General features: G+C 42.5%; 2 pseudogenes; one reads left to right on the top strand and one right to left on the bottom strand.

Moving 5' to 3' along the window:
• Nucleotides 1-15872, top strand: part of LOC142424072 (uncharacterized) — a 783158-nt pseudogene that overhangs the window by 136663 nt on the left and 630623 nt on the right.
• On the bottom strand, nucleotides 11725-15664 carry LOC142424759 (serine/threonine-protein kinase RIO3 pseudogene; annotated as a pseudogene).

Below are 15872 nucleotides of genomic sequence, written 5' to 3' on the forward strand. Positions count from 1 at the left end.
CATCAAAGAACAACAAAAAAAATCATATCATTGGGTGCACACCTTCATGATAGCATTGCTGAGGACAAACGGGTGCATTAGCACATGTGGCGAAGGAAGTTGATGGTGACCGGCTATCAAAAGGTATAGCGTCTGGGGTCTTAAAGGCTTGAAGGTAAACAAGCGGCCATCCACCACAGAAGCAACAAAGCCCACCTGGAAGAAGCACATCAGCCTGTGTGATCACGAGGTGTTGAAGAGAGCAGGTATAAGGCATCATGAGAACAAAAAAATCTTACCATAGTGAATGAGTGGGGAAGTGCAGAGTGGAGACCCAAAGCCCATTTGTCGGCCACTGGAGATCCCCTTGCAGAGGGATTTAGGGGAGGAGATGAGTCAGTCAGGGTACGATGTAGCATCGATGAAGAACACAGCTTTCCTCCAGTTCCTAAATGCTTCCTCCCTCCCAACTATCATGATCCAAATTCTATCTTGCAAGTCTGGATAGAGCAGAGTTTGTACACTGGTGCAGATAGGAGCTCGAGGCACAGGGAATCCAGGGTGGATGATACCTTCAGGACCAGGGGTGTGAGTGGTGATACTGGGAGGGTAGAGGGAGAGTGGGTTGGAAAGAGGGAACTGATTACAAGGATCTACATGTGACCTCTTCCCTGGGGGATGGACAACAGGAAAGGGGGTGAAGGGAGATGTCGGACAGGGAAAGATATGATAAAATAATAATTTATAAATTATCAAGAGCTCATGAGGGAGCGGAGAGTGGGAGGGAGGGGAAAAAAGAGGACCTGATTTAAAGGGCTTAAGTGGAGAGCAAATGCTTTGAAAATGATGAGGGCAAGGAATGGACAGATGTGCTTTACACATTAGATGTATATATGCATTGTGATGAGTTGTATGAGTCCCTAATAAAATGTTTTTTAAAATGTTTTTTACCTGGGGCACTAAGGGGATGGCTAGTCCAAGGTAGAAAGTGGGCTTGGGTCTTATGGCAATTGCAGAAAACTAGGAAGTAAATATTAGAAAATAAGAGTCTTAGCTTTAAGGGATCTTCTGTGGTTGAGGTCATCACCCATGAGTTTTCTTCTCGAATGCCCTTCAAGTGGGAGTGGTGCATCTGTGGGGCACGGGTTTGCAACTGCTAGAATCAGCAGAGTAAAAGTTAAAACAGGCTGTATGAAAGCCGGGGTTTGAGGTAGTGCTAGGTTTCGGTTTCAGGTTCCTGGTCACTGATGCAACAAATCACCTGATCCACCTAACCAATGGGATATCACCTGACATCGCCTGATCAGACCTAACCAATGGGACACATCGCCTGATGATGCCTTAGCCAATAGAGATCGAGTAACAGCCCACCAGTGACCGATCAATCAGGAAAGCACATGCGAAACCTACTCACCAATCACCGCTAGACAATGCTGGCGCCAGAAGTTTTCTCCAAAAAGTTTAAAGAACAGCAACCCTGGACTGCCCCTTGTCCCTGGCCCTATAAAAGCCTGGAGAACAAAGAGCTCTGGGCTGATTCCCTTTGGACACTGGGTCCCTGCTGGGCGGGGCAGCGGAGGGAGAAAGCCCTAGCTCAAGCTAGCTAATAAACTCCTTTTGCCACTTTTGCATCTCAACTGGTCGTGATTATTCCGTGCCCCAGATAAGCTCGCCTTCCTTCCCCAAATCTAACATATCCAAGCAGAGAACCCACTGATCTTAACAGCCATGAAGGTGGTGAGGATGATGGTATAAGGTTCCTTCCAATGAGGAGTAAGTCCTGTAGAGGTCAACCACTTTATAGAAAAGGTGTCTCCTGGCTGGAAAGGGTGTGCTTTAGATGGGTAACATCTACTGGGGATGGGAGAGCAGTATTTCACAGGGACCTCTTTCTCATGTTGTGGTGACCCCCAATCATAAAATTTTTTTCATTGCTACTTCATAACTAATTTTCCTACTGTTATGAATCATAATATAAATGCCTGATATGCAGGATGTATTTTCATTGTTACACATTGAACATAATGAAAGCTTAGTAATCAATCACAAAACAATATGTAATTGTATATTGTGAAATATTTCTTTCTTTTTTTGGGGGGGGGGCCATTAGGATTTTATTGGCTATTTTTCAGAAGCAGCATGCCAGGTCTTTCTTCCTAGTCTGTTTTAGTCTGGAAGCTTCCATGGGTCCTTGCTGGCAGTTGAAATACCACTGGCATCGCTTCCAGCATCACAGTTACACACATGGGGCCACAATGCACTAGCTGACAGACTGGTAGTTGATGAAGTAGCACATGGTTGATAAAGATGGTACATTGGAAGAGAGAAGCAGAGAGGAGCTATAGAAGTCAGTTGAGGGGCAGGAGTTGGCTTGTCCAATAATAATGGGGTGATCCTGGAAGCCCCCTTTGAAGGAGGTAAGGGAGCTCAGCAAATCAGGGCTCCTAATGTTATTGTAACGAATTTAGTTTCTCCAGAAAACACCAAAGCGGCGGCTTCCATTCAGAAGGTTCTGTCACTGGGGGAGATGGGTGGTACCCTCATGTTGGGGGAGCTATGCCACGTAGGTGCCCCGTGGGAGAGTGTGGCAGAAGGTCAGAGCAAAGGGTTGTTGAACGTTGGGGACGCCAGGAAGGGCGAGCCTGGGCCCCGGGGCAGGCTCTTCCTGCGGGAGCAGGATCCGAGACAGGAGCTTAAGCGCCCAGCACCGGCTAGCAGACAAATATTTGACATTCCGAGTTGATCTGGAGAAGGGCGAGGCCTGAGAAGTGACGTCCCTCCCCCTGTGCTGGATTCGCTCATCGCTTCCGGGGGTGGGGACACTCGGGAATGGGCCGTCGGGAGAGGGCGAGCTTAGCTCCAGCAAAGGGTTCCACCGGAAGGGGAAGCGCCTGTCCCCCCCCCCCCGCCCCCGAAACTGCAGTCTGCGGTCTCCACCTCCCACTCCCTCCCAGCAGCCGAGCCCTGCGCGCGGGTCCTCTGCGTCCCAGGCGCCCTTCACTCGCCAAGCGGGGCCGCACTGCGGCGTGGTCAGTGCATGCGGCCCCGCAGACGCACGTCGGCACCCCGACCCGATTGCTCATGTTCCGCTCACTCTGGGCTCCGGGCGCCTCGACGCGGCCCCGCTTCTCCCTGGAAGAGCGCGAGGAGGACCTCTACCGGGCTCGGGCCTGGGTCACCGCGAGGGCCGCTCCCTTCAGGCCCGAGCCCCGAACCCCTTCTTCTTCCCCCTGGCTCCTCCTTCAGTTCTTCACCGAGCATCTGGGGGCCGCTTTACAAATCGGGCGACGGGGCCTAGGAAGTCCTCGAGGCGGCACTCTTCGGACTCGGCGCTCGGTCCGTCCTTCTGGCTGCATACTTAAAATTTCCGGCCGGGAGGGAGCCTCCTTATGCGCGCACACCCCCCTCTCCTTGACTGAGTCCTGGTGTCCCCACCCCCACCCCCACCCCGCAGTCTCGCAGGTTACTTGGAACAGGTTTCAAGGTCCCTGCGGGGAGGGGGCGCCCGGGAATCGAACGCGGCCCGGAACGTGCGGCTAGCCTGGAGCAGGAGTGCGCGCGGTCGGGGCTGGGTGCTGGTCCCCCTCCCCTCGAAATATTTCTTTCTAATTACAAATAAATGAAATTTTGTTTTGAAGCATGGTGTACCGTGGGAGACAGTCTTAATATAACAACAGTAAACTACATTGCTACATTTTGCAACAGTAAGCATAAAAAGCCAATGTCAGTGTGAAGGTTGAGATAGCGTCTTTCTCACCACATCAGAAATGCTCGGAGCAGTCTTTGCAAGAGCACAACGAAGATCATCTTCCACAACAGGTCTATTTCTGTATTTAGACTTGATAACCAACAAGCTGGAAACCCCTGTTTCACAAAGATATGATGCTGGAAATGGAAGAAGGTGCAACATAGTCTCAGACAGAACAGGATATGATTGCAAACACTTGATCCAGAATTTTTTAACTGGCATTATAGAGAAATCAGTTCTCACTGTATCGCTGTTAATAAGTTCAATGAGCTCCTCTTGTGCTGTCTTAAGAACAACTTCAACTTTGGCTTGTGGTAAGTGCAAATGGTGTGTCAGGTAGATTTGGAAATAAGATGAAATTTCGTCTGTAAACACGTGCAAGTGTTCTTTCACAGAAATTATCATCATATTCCTTTTGCCTGGTTCAATGTCATATTCCTCAAAGAAAGCATACAAGTTAAGCAACATGCAAACTTTATTTTCATCCAACTTTTTACCCCAAAGTTGAAGTTTCATTTGGAATGATCGGATCTCTTTAGACAAATCAAGTCAGGTTGAATTTGGTCCTTGCAGTGATCAATTTAACTCATTCAAGATGCAAAGATGTCAACTAAGTAAGCTATTTTCCGCAGTTCACATTTGTCACTGAATAGTTTTTCAAAGTCCAGTCTTGCCTTCTGATTAAAAATGTTTTTTCAGTTCATCATGAAGCTCAAAAACACATTTTTAAACTTTTCCTCTTAACACCTATGTCACCTAGTGTGAAACAGCAGAGCATTTTTGGCACATACATCTCATTGCATAATTGCAAAATCAGTCAGCTGTTTAAAGCGCCCACCGTTAAAAAAATGACAGAACTTAGGATGCTTTTCATTACTTCTTGTAACTCTTGTCGCAGCATTGCTAATGTGTACTGATGAGTTGTACAGTGAGTTCTGATGTCTTTTGGTGACTCATTCAGTACCAAACATTGAAATCCAGATCGACATCCTAGCATTGCTGCTGCATCATCTGTGCAAACACCACAAACATTTTCCCAAAAGATCTTATGCACTTTAAGAAATGAACCAACTGTGTCAAATACATCATGTGTACTTGTCATTTCCAGAGGTTTACAGAAAAGAAACTCATCTTACAGTTTGCAACATCTGTAGATTCATCAAGCTGGATGTTAATATTGGAAGTGGAGATTTAATTTCCTGGATAACCTGATCAGGAATATCAGCAGACATGTTATCTTTTCTTCTGCGGACAGGGTCGTTAAATAAGGAAATTTCACTCGATTTCATAACAAATTCATAAGGCGGACAATGTCTTTGGCTGCTGGCAACAGTAAATCCTCAACAGTGGTGTGAGGTTTCATAGCTCTGGTGATTCTGAGTGTAACCAAATATAAAGCTTCAATGGCTGCTACATTTTGTTTGTGGCACTTGCCACCAATGTCAAGTCTGGCATTATTGAGTCCATCAGCTTTGCTTCTAAAATAGTTGGGATCCTTGTTGGCAAAACTCAGATGCTTGTTATCAAAACGGCATTTTCGTTTGTTCGGCTTCTTAGATTCTGCTGAAAGAATTTCACAACAAATAATACTTTGCAGTTTCTTAATCCTTGCTGTAATGATTGATGTCAAACCATACTGTAAAAAATCCTCACTATATTTTCTTTTCTTAGCATTCTTCTGTACATGATCCATCATCATGGGATGGTTTGCTAATGAAAATAATGCATAATAGCTTTAATAATACAAAAGAGGGTACATGGCATAGTTCAGTCATTACAGCTGATTAAAGTTTCCTATGATGTCCCATTCTGTATTGTTATTTTTACATACTTGTTACTATCACAAGGGGGAAGTGTAACAAGGGGGAAGATAGGCAGGATAAACAATTCAGAGATGAAAAGAATTGGACCAAAGGTTCTGAGGGAGATATGGGAGAAGGGGATGTGGTAGAAAGGAAGGATGTGGGGTGGGGGTGGGGAAATGAACCCAGAGACAAGGGAACAATAAGTTAATTAAAATCAGTGGAGAGAGGGGCGCAGGATGCCTAGTGGGGCTTGATCAAGGGCAGCAAGGGGCTTGATCAGTGTAGCAGTAACGAATTACTAAACTGGAAAGAAGGCTGAACATGATGGTGGGACAAGAGGACAGTAAAAGCAAATAGAGCAGTGCTTCTACATCTTCCTAAGGCTGTGACCCTTTAATACAGTTCCTCATGTTGTGGTGACCCCCCAACTATAAAATTATTTTTGTTGCTACTTAATAACTGTAATTTTGCTACTGTTATGAATCGGGCAACCCCCGTGAAAGGGTTGTTCGACCCCCGCCCCCAAAGGGGTCGTGACCCACAGGTTGAGAAACTCTGAAATAGAGGACAGCACCAAGAGGCAAAGGACATTTATAGAGGTCTCAATACAGGCATGTACACTTAAGTAGGAGATGGACATTGGGCCTCTCTCAAGTACTACTTCAAGGAAAGAACACTTTTTTTTCTAATAACCTGGCATTCCATGATGCTCACCTTCCCAACATAATCGCTGAAAACAAAGTAGGAGCATAAGCAAATGAGGTGAAGAAAGTTGATGGTGCCTAGCTATCAAAAGATATAGTGGCTGGGATCCTAAAGGCTTGAAGATAAACAAGCAGCCATCTAGCTGAGAAACAACAAAGCCCACGTGGAAGAAGCACACCAGCTGTGTGATCATGAGATGTCAATAGGTTTAAGTATCAGGAATCAAAGACCCAGAACCAAAAATCATATCATTCTGAATGAGGGGAAGTACGGAGTGGAGACCTAAAGCCAATCTGTAGGCAACTGGACATCCTCTTAAAGAAGGGCCGTTGGTAGGAGACCAACCACTCAGGGTGCAGTATAGCAAATGTGGTTAAATACAACTTTCCACTAGTTCTTTAATCCTTCTTCCCCCCTCCCCCCCACTACCACGATCCCAATTCTACCTTACAAATCTGGCTAGACCAGAGATTGTAAACTAATACAGATAAGAGCTGGAAACACAGGGAATCCAGGACAGACAAACCCCTCAGGATCAATAATGAGATTACCAATACCAGGAGGGTAAAGAAAAGGTGGGGGGAGAAAAGGGAAACTGATCACAATGATCTATATATAACCCCCTCCCTGGGGGACAGACAACAGAAAAGTGGGTGAAGGGAGACATCAGTTAGTGTAAGACATGAGAAAGTAATAATTTATAAATTATCAAGCGTTCGTGAGGAAGGGTGGGACAGGGAGGGGGGAAATGAGAAGCTGATACCAAGGGCTCAAGTAGAAAGAATATGTTTTGAAAATGATGATGGCAACAAATGTACAAATGTGCGTCACACAATGGATGGATGTATGGATTGTGCTAAGAGCTGTATGAGCCCCCAGTAAAATGATTTTTTTAAAAAGAATTAAAGGCAGGACAGAGATGGTATCATAAGCTGTTTTCTTGCTCACCATAGGTTACTACCCTAATAACAAACTTAATAAGTCATTTAGTTTTCAAAAGAAGTTTCCAAGAGGAAAAGCCTATAAATAATTCAAGGTCTGTGTTGTTGTTTTTTTTAACCTTTAGGAGTGTTTTCCAGTCACGTCCGATGGGTTCATTGTCCTGACCCCACAGTCTATTTTTGGTATTCCCCGTGGACTTAATTGCTCTGTTCCCCTTGTTGTTCTATTGCATGCCTTTAGTGTTTTGCTTCAGTGTGATGGGGTCAGATTGCATACAAGCCCTGCACTGTCTCTCCAGTGTTGTGCGCTGTAGCACTATGGGTCAGTGAAGGATATCATGTCTCGTGGTGGGGCCTGCCTTATGGTACCCTCTGTGCATTGGCTGCTCTGAGCAGGAATATCGTCCTCAGGGCTTGGTGGTCCACGATGCGCTCCACTTTTTCTCTCCCCCTTCATTTGTTCCTGTATGTTCCATTCAGACATGTCTCTCTCCCTGAGATGTAGCTTCAGTGCTGTCCTCTGAAGTGAATTATTCTGCGGGAGAGGGAGTTGTCAATGAAGTTGCGATTGGGGTCAGCCCTTGGGGATTTTCTAAGAGACTTAAATCCTCCCATTGGCCACCAGCTAAAAAAATGACTCCCAATTTGGAAGGAAATGGCATAGTGTTTATTCATTTCTCACAGCACATGACACAATATATTCAAAATATTTGACAAGCATTGCAACCTTTTTCTTTAAGGAAAATCTGGTCGTATTTCTTCCAAGATAGAACTGTTTAGTGGCTACAACCCATAGCGACACTATACACCCCAGAACAACCCGATTGCAGGGCATGCATAGACTACTAAGTATAATGGAGGACGCATATTCAGCAAAGACAAGGTAGACGATTTGGACTTGCTGAAATGACATCACTTATGCACATCAAAAACTTTTATCAGGAGAATGAAATGAGAACCCACAGATTGGGAAACAATTTTTACCAATGACACATCAGACAAAGGGCTAATTACAAAAATATATGGAACTCTAAAATATATCAATAAGAAAATAACAAAAGGCCCAATAGAGAAATGGGGAAAAGGTATGACCATGTAGTTCTCTCAAAATGAAGTACAAGTCATTAACAAATACATGAAAAATTCTCAGTCATTAGCCTGCAGAGATGCAAATTAAAATCACAATGAGAGAACGCTTTATACCCACAATGTCAGCTCAAATCAAAGAAACAGAAAACAACAAATGCTGAAGAGGATATAGAGGGATTTGAACTCGTATATAATGCTGGTGACTTGTAAATACATACAGACACTGGAAAATGATATGGCGATACTTACAAGTAACCAGAAACTGAATTCCTACATGATCCAGCATTACTACAACAAGGCATCATGGGTTTCATTTACAAGAAATATCTATTTTAAACAACAACAACAAATTTAAAAAGATAAATCTGAGTGGAAGAGGAATATTAAAAACTGCAATAGATTTAAAATGTGTCATAATGGAGCTCAAAAGATAAAGGGCTATATTTTAACCTAACTGCATCTGCAACAATCCATTTTCCAATGCATTCTGCAAGACAGTGAGGCCATTCACATTCCTGGTCTATGGTCAGAGTATCTCTCCACTTTTTTAAAGACTAAAACTATATTAACATGGGTCAAAAGGGAGATCGAATGTAAAATAAGATTGGTCTTGATATCAATGTATATACAAACATAGGATGAATCAGACTTTCCCAGTCTCTGTATTCATGATTTCCCGCAGGATATGCATGTAGTCACAATGAAGCAGGCATATTGTCAGCCCTCCTGTATAATCAGTGCATAAAAGTTGATCCTGAGCTTTGTGGAACATAAAATAAAACGTAGCTAGACACTGGAGACACTTCCAGAGTCACTAAATGCATGCACAGTGCCACATTCACTGTATTTATATGGTTTCTAATCCTCTACTGTCACTTGACTCCTTTCTGGCTAAAGGCCGTCTCACCAGAGCTACATCAGTTAGGATTCCACTGGTATTTACTGACACAAGAGAGACGCCACAGAAGGCATATACAAAGTCACTATATTGACATGTGTGATGACACATGACTCCCTGGGGAGGGCTTCCCAACCACATTTGAATTTAAAGCTTTTTCAGTTTTGCGGGATTCTTTATGTCAAGAAAACTTAGAAACAGGTAAAAGTATCCCCACACTCAATACAGCTGCACGGTAACTGTCCTACATGAAATCATTGAAGAAACATGAGCTCTTCATTTTTTTTTTGCAACTTTTATTGATTTAAAATTTTATAGAAACTCGCCATGTGTTCCTGTGGATCTGTCTTGCTTCAACTGTTTGAACGGAACAGATCCGGAGACTCACTACCTCCATTCGACCACTCTCCAGTTTCCTTTCCTGACGTAATGTTCTGGGCGAACTTCTTGATTAACCCCTATTATTGGGACCAGTTGACACTTTTGTGTGTGGTGACCTCCAAACCAACCAGTCAAAAGGTCTCAGATCCATGAAAATTATTCTACTGAAGCTGAGGCCAGAGTCAATCTTCTGGTCAACCTGCATGTGCGGGCCTCTGGGCTTCTTTTTCAACCACAATGATGCGGCCTTGGAAGGCAAGAGGCACTTCTTCGGCAAGCTGGCAAAGGAGAAGCGTGAGGGAGTTGAACATCTCTTAAAGCAGCAAAACCAGCGTGGTGGCCAGGCCTTCTTCCAGGAGGTGCAGAAGCCGTGGGAAGATGAGTGGGGTAGAACCTGGACACCATGGAAGCTGCGCTGGCCCTGGAGAAGACCCTCAATCAGGCCCTTCTGGGCCTGCATATGTGGGATCCACTCACACTGACCCCCATCTCTGTGACTTTCTGGAAAACCACTTCCTAGATGAGGAGGTGAAACTCAAGATGGGAGACCACCTAACCAACCTCCGCAGGCTGGCCAGCTCCCAGAGTGGGCTGGGCAAGTATCTTCTGGAGAGGCTCACCCTCAAACCCGACTAGGAACTGCGGTGAGCCACCTGAGGGGCCCTCTGCCTCACAGTTGGCCTTTGCCCCGCTACCTGAACCTGCCAGGCCAGGCACAGTGGCACCGCCCAGGAGTCCCTCCCCTAAGCTGGTGACCAAATAGAAACGATAAAGCTACCTTTTGCAGCTAAAATGTTTTGTTTTTTTAACAAAAGTAAATTGGTTTTCCATTCAACAATTCATACATTGATGCAGTCCCCAGGATGTACCAGCATTCTTTCCACTTCCGCCCTCCCTGTTTTTCCATTATTATTCAAGCTTCTTTCCTGTCCCTCCCTGCTTACAAGTTTCTATCCATAAGAAAATGCTGACCTTACGATTTCGTACAGTTGGATGTTTTAAGGAGTGCATCTCTCTCAGATGTTGTTCTTCCCCCTCCAAGCCTACATGTCACTTGGCAGAAACCTGAGTCAGAGGAGAGAGCACAGTTCCAAGAGTGAAGAGTCGTTAACGGCCAGAGTCTTGGGATTCCACCAGTCTCTGTCAGACCAGAAAGCCTGGTCTATATATTTTTTCTAACGATCTCTTCATTTTCAATTTTAAAAAAGCATGTTCACAACACACTTAAGAATCTCACGCAGCAATGGTTTGTTGCTCTTTGTGAAACAGCCAATGTTACAAAACAAAACATTTAAATGCTAAAGCTTTTAAAAATTAGTCCTCTGGAATTTCTGTCACTAATCACCAGCTACTTAACCTGTGCTTCCTAAGAGTAAACATTTTAGGATTGTAATGAGTATCTACCTCAAACACACTTTTCTGAAATGCAGTTAAAAACAGTATCAGAGAAATAAAAATGTTTAAGAACAACTTATTTGGCATTTAAGGGTTAACATGTTTTGCTTTTTTCTTTCTCTAATCTGAGTTAATAGTAACAGTAGGATTCACCATGTTGTACTTTGTAAACCTCATCCTAACAAACTAATGAGGAAAGCAGAGAGCTTGCTTTTCTTGCAGAAGGGCTCAGCCATTCTCAGTACTAGAGACTATTTAAAGATCAGATCACTCAAATCAGCTGGTTAGTTTGGTTCCTGATCTGCTTTAAAGGTAATTTTACCATTGAATTCTCTATTTCTCATTTGCCATATTTCCCTAGAAAACTAATAACTAGTTTGAATAAAATGTAAACAGAGCATAGAATGGGCCAAAGATGGTTTAAATCTTATAGCCCATGCTTTCAAATAGTCCATTTACATTATAGCTGTGAGTTACAATTTAACCATATTAAGTAGATGCAAAAAAATTGAAAATTTAAAGAAACTTTTTGAGCCAGGATATTTAGGTAGTTATTATGCATTTATCTTCTCCACAAACTTATGATGTCTCTCCTTGGGTGTTATAGTATGGAAGACGTGCCATTCAATTCCATTTAATGATGTTCCAATGAAAGGTTTTGCCTGTTTCCATGCTTTTGTGAAACCAAATTTTCATTTTTTCATACCAACTATAGAGAACATTTTTTCCTGTAGGATCATGGTCACAGTCACTGCTAACATAGAAAGGCAGTGGGCATCGGTGTTATTCATTATGTAGTACTGGTGGACCTCTGTCATCCTTGACAAATGAAGCAGCTTTCCTTCCATTCTTGTGAACATAATCTTTGCTCATTTTCTCCAAAGCTTCTACCTCAGCTGAGAAATCAGCTTCATTATCTGCTGAGATGTTTAAGCCTGAAACAGCATTAAAGAGTTCTCATTCACTGAGAACTTCCATAACACCTCCTTTCTGGAAAAACTGGAAGACATTCCTACATTCCCAGAACAGGGATTACAGGCCGTGAGGTTGGTACTACAGACTGACTGACATCAATCAACCAGACCTTTCCAGCATGCCACAGCATGTTATACCCATTGATGTCAGTATGGACCAGTGCACACTCATACAACTGCTGCATCATATCAAGAGTTTCATAGTGTGCATAATTAAATTCATCACTACTGAGCTTTACTTCTTTTAATGAAGAGAAACTTTGATCGTGGCCAATAAAAGACATAACTGAAATGTGTTTCTTGAGCATGACAACTGTTTGACAAGGAATTCCAATGTTCTACATTCTTGAGAGATAGTGCACTTCTTTTTCTGCCCACATGTGGATAATCTTACGTGGATTTAGTTTACTCACGCAGTCTAAATCTTTAATGATCCGTAATATATTTGTCAAGATTCTTGAACTCAATAAGTGTTGTTTTAAATACCTTGATAGCATATTCTGTAGGTACAACTTTACTATCATCCTTTTCATCTTCCATGCTCCCTCTACATGCATGAAAGACAAGAGATTCCTTTCCTGTAATAATACAGCCAGTGATTGTCTCCAATACTCCAGAGTTGACCATTTTATACATAAGTAAACGTGCCTTAGGATCAACTGCTTTTTCAGTAGAATGCTCTTTTTGTTCATGCAAAGCCTGGTCTATTTTATGATTTTGGATTTTGTTCCACTTTGTTCTCCCACTTTACTCAGGACAGTCTTTTGCGATCCCTTTCAGAGTAATTAGCAGTGGTAGATGGCCACGATTTAGTTCTTCTGGTCTGAGATACATGGAGGCTGAGGTTGACTGTGGTCCATTTTTCCTCTGGACTAATTGTTTCCATATGTCTTCCAATATTTTAAGAGTGCTGCTTGGAGTCATACATGATATGAGGGAAACAATACAGAAAAAGGATGAAATGATAGAGGAGATAAAGGCCATACACCAAGGGGAAATACAGGAGTTTAGGGAGGAGATAACAAAAACCAGTAGCAGAAACATGGACCCCGAGAACTGACTGGAGGAAGCAAAGAACCACATCAGTGACTTGGAGGACAGCCAAGCAGACTTTAACAAACATGAACAAAAATCTAATGAGATCATTAGAGAAGCTGAAGAAAACCCAAGAGCTATGTCGGATGCTATGAAGTGGCACAACATCAGAATTTTGATCATTAGAGAAGCTGAAGAAAACCCAAGAGCTATGTCGGATGCTATGAAGTGGCACAACATCAGAATTATTGGCATACCAGAGGAAGACACAACAAAGAAATCATCTGCAATAATAGTGAGTTCTTGGAGGAAAATTTCCCAGCTTAATAAATGAAAAAGAGGCAAGCATTCAGGAGGCTGAAAGGACACCAGTTAGACTGAATCCCAAGAAGTCACCAAGGCACATAATATTCAAACTATCCAACTCTGAGGAAAGGGAGAAAATCATGAGAGTAGCTAGGGAAAAACAAGCAATCACTTATAAAGGTTCCCAAATAAGAATATGCACACACCTATCAGCAGAAACTATGAGGAAGAGGAGAGAGTGGAGTAACATGTTCCAAAAATTGAAGGAAAACAAAACAAACCCAAGAATACTCTACCCAGCCAAATTACCGATCCAGATAGATGGAGAAGTAACAGTCATCTGAGACAAGGGAAAGCTCAAAGAATACGTTAGAAGAAATGCAGCCCTACCAAAGATTCTTGCCAACCCAGTATGGGCAGAACACTCACCAAGCATATATAAGAGACCGCCACATAGAACAACCTCACCCAGAGGGCAATAAAGAGATAACAGATCCCAAGATAGCACTGGAATAAGGATGGAAAGCATTCAAGAATGATACACACAAACACATGCACAACACACTAATGAGAAAGGAAATTAGGAAAACTGCCAACACAAAAGGTATAAAATGACATCACAGAGTCCGCAGATGGAGATAATAATCTTGAATATCAATGGCCTGAACTCAGGCATTAAAAGACTGAGACTAGCAGACTGGCTTAGAACACACAGGCCATCAATCTGCTGCCTACAGGAGACACATGTCAAGGCTACAGACAAAAATAGGCTGAGAATGGTATACCAAGCAAACAAAAATTCAAAAAAAAAAAAGCAGGGGTTGCAATCCTAATCTCGTATAAAATTGACCTCAAAGTGCAAACCATAGAAAGAGAAGGAGGGACACTATATGATGCTCAAGGAAATGGTAGGTGAAGTATTGTAAACATATCTTCCCCGAATGAGAGACCGGCTGAATACGTCAACCAAACACTCCATAAGATTAAAATAGAAATCACAGACTCGACAATTATAGTGGGTGAATACAACACACCACTCTCTGAGAAAGATAAATCACAGGGTATGAAACTCAACAGGAGGCTAGAGAACTAACCATCACAATTAGACAATTTGACCCAATAGATATTTACAGAGCTTTTCATACAAATCCCAAAAAAATCACATTGTTTTCAGGTTCACAAGACACATATTCGAAGACAGATCACATGCTGGGGCATAAGGCAAATCTACATAAATTTAAGCACATTGAAATAATACAGACCTCTCTCTCCATAAGGCTGGAAATCAACAAAAGGAAGACGAAAAAAAACAAGAGCAAACAATTGGAGGATGAATAAATCTCTGCTGCAAAAAGAATGTGTAATTGCGCAGATCAGAGATGAAACTAAGAAATTTCTAGAAACCAACGAGAATGAGCACATGATGTCCCAAAACTTATGGGACACAGCAAGGCAGTCATCAGAGGAAGTTTCATAGCAAAACACACACACCTGAGAAAGGAAGAGAGACTCATGATTGATATGCCGGCACAAAATTCACAACAACTATAGCAGAGTCAGCAGGACAACCCTACTAATAGCAAAAGAAAAGAAATTATAAAAATCAGGGCTGAGATTCAGGAGAGGGAAAATAAAAAAACTATGGAAAAAATTAATACTGCTAAAAGTTGGCTCTTTGAAAGGATAAACAGAATTGATAGACCACTGGCAAACCTAACCAATGAAAGGAGGGAACAAACCTCAATAGCAAGAATAAGGGATGAAAGAGGGGTAATTGCAACGAACCCTAATGAAATCAAAAGGATAGTCACATAATACTATGAAGGATTGAAATCCAATGAATTCTTCAATTTGGAAGATATGGAAAAATTCTTGGAAAACCAATTCCTCCCTAGGCTATCCTCGGTGGATGTCAAGAATCTCAACAGACCTACAGCAATAGAAGAAATAGAAAAGGTTATCAAGGGATTACCAACAAAAAAATCCCCTGGACCAGATAGCTTCACTGGAGAATTCTACCAAGCATTTAGGGAAGAACTAACACCAATCCTACACAAACTTTTCCAGAACATTGAAAAAGATGGCCAACTCCCGAACTCCTTCTATCAAGCTAGTATCTCTGATACCAAAACCGGGCAAGGATCCCACAAGAATTGAGAACTACAGACCAATATCCCTAATGAACATCTATGCAAAAATCCTTAACAAAATACTAGCCAACAGAATACAAATGTATATAAAACAAATAATTCACCATAACAAAGTGGGATTCATACCAGGGATGCAGGGATGGTTCAACATACGAAAGACCATTAGTATCATTCGCTACATTGACATGAAAAACTGTAAGAATCACATGATACCATTAATAGAAGCAGAAAAAGCATTTGATAACATCCAGTACCCATTTCTGTTTAAACCGCTTGACAAGATAGGAATGGAAGGAAAATTCCTCAAGACAATACAAGCTGTATATGAAAAACCAATAGCCAATGTGGTAGTCAATAGAGAAAAGACTAATACAATTCCACTGAAAAAGGGGACCAGCCAACGATGACCATGGTCCCCACTATTATTTAATATCGTGCTGGAGGTTTTGGCTAATAGCATAAGGCA

Source organism: Tenrec ecaudatus, chromosome 13 (assembly GCF_050624435.1).
Source record: "Tenrec ecaudatus isolate mTenEca1 chromosome 13, mTenEca1.hap1, whole genome shotgun sequence".
Classification (NCBI taxonomy): domain Eukaryota; kingdom Metazoa; phylum Chordata; class Mammalia; order Afrosoricida; family Tenrecidae; genus Tenrec; species Tenrec ecaudatus.